This window comes from Cynara cardunculus, unplaced genomic scaffold (assembly GCF_001531365.2).
Source record: "Cynara cardunculus var. scolymus isolate 2C unplaced genomic scaffold, CcrdV1 Un_Scaffold_1775, whole genome shotgun sequence".
Taxonomy (NCBI): Eukaryota; Viridiplantae; Streptophyta; class Magnoliopsida; order Asterales; family Asteraceae; genus Cynara; species Cynara cardunculus.
This window is the reverse complement of record NW_020200871.1, coordinates 80,666-82,680: the sequence shown is the minus strand read 5'-3', so window position 1 is coordinate 82,680 and position 2,015 is coordinate 80,666.

Sequence of the window (2,015 nt, the reverse complement as noted above, 5' to 3'; positions counted from 1 at the left end):
AAGGCAAGAAGAAGAGGTGGTAGTAGTGAATGTAGCCGATCCATCACTAATGGCCATGCCTGTTGCTGTTCTTCTTGAAGGCGTCACAGTAGCTGCTCCTCCACCAAAAAGAAACACGCACAGAGCTAGGGTCCCTACTCAAGGGACCAGAGTAGTCACTCCGGCTATGAGGCAGAGGGTCCCTGTCAAACCAACAAGAACAGAAGAAGGCACAAGAAGCAGGCCTCGGAGCACCAAACATCCCTCTGATCGAGTTCAGAAGATCAAGGATGGTATGGATGCAATGATGAAGCCAACACCCCCAGACAAGCCAATAAAGGACAAAGCAGACAACAAAGACATCTACCAATTTCTTTACAACCTGCGAGAGGAGACACCGGTCATCAAGATCAGTATCCATCCAATGGCCCAAGAGAAAACATCAGGCAGAAGTTCTTAAACCGCTACGCACAGCCTATCTCTGCAGTCCATTTTGTCGATGGAATCAAGCAAATCCTGTATATCAAGAAACGTACCTTCGCACACAATCAGATCGTCTTCCATGAGTATATGGTGGAGAGGTCTCGCAGACAGATCTGCACGTTCACAGATTGCCATCTTATAAATCTGAATCTGTAGGACCTTCTATCTCTGTATTTCTTCACGAATCACAAGAAGGATAAGGGGCTTAAATATGTTGTGGCCAATTCTGCGATACGACAGACAATGACAGACCTACTCGACTTCAGATGCAAGTTTGATTTTCAACTAGCTCTGGACCTGGGAGTGGATCAATTGAGTGTCAATGCACCAAATGAAGATCTGCAGGGCATCAATAGCATTCCCTCATGGACCGTGTTAGTGGAACCAGAGGTGGGGTGGTCTTTCGAAATGCACAAGGAAAGAAGATATTTTTTCGAGATGACCAGAACTACAAGTATTCAAACTCTACCTTGCGCTACATCAGAGATCATTTAATCAGAAGCAGAGCTACCTCCCCTGGAGCAAAAGAAAGAGAAAAAATTATTTTAAGGTCAATTCATAACATGCTGGAGTTTCGAGAACTTCTTAGGAGGTTCATCAAACTTCAACACATCTAGACTTTATTTTTGTAAGCATTTTTTCTATCTTTTCAGTCAATGTAATTTCCTTTCAATCGTATTGTACTTTCTAGATAGTTAATGTAAAACAGAGGTTCCTTTTTAACCTATGGCTTTGACTAGACTTATGTTTTTCAATTCAAGTAAGAGCCTGTCTTATTTACACTTAGGGGGAGATTGTTAGACCCCAACTTGTGAAAGTGTAAGTAAGAAGTCTCTTACTCTAGTCAATAGGACTTAGTCTATTGAAGCGGTCTGGACTAAGAGCTCTCATACATAAGAGGTCAAGAACCAGAGCTCTTATTCAAAGAGTGAAGGTTCTATTCATACAGAGCCCGCGCTCAATCTCCATGGACGATCAAGCCTTATGCGCCAAAAAGCATAAGCGCTTGATGCAAAGCTACAACTCCAAGACACAGAGCCTCTGCATAGTACATGCAGAGCCTCTACATAGTACATGTAGAGACTCTGCATATGCAGAACCTCTGCATAGTACATGCAGAGCTTCTGTACAGTACATGCAGAGCTTCTGGTCACCTTCTCCATGGAACGCGCATGCAAGTCCAGACATTCTCGTAAGCGTCTAACAGATTTAAGGCGGCTTGACCTAGTCTGCTCCACTTTTCAAAGGAAGTCAAAGATAAGGACGCGGACTCTGCAACTCAGAGATTCAAGCCTTAATTATAGCATAGTTGTTAGACATAGGCGTATATAGGGAGGCTTCCTCCTCAATTTCAAATTACTTGAGAATGCCGACTTATACTATACCTATTTTATTGTGAGAATACGGTTTTTAGATTGATTGTTCTTTTCTTTCATCTAATAAAAGCATTCGACATATTCAAGTCCTTTCACCGTTCTTATATATTTTGAATATTTCGATTAATCATCTTCGATACACTGTTTGTATTTCATTCTTATTATTTATCAACTGTG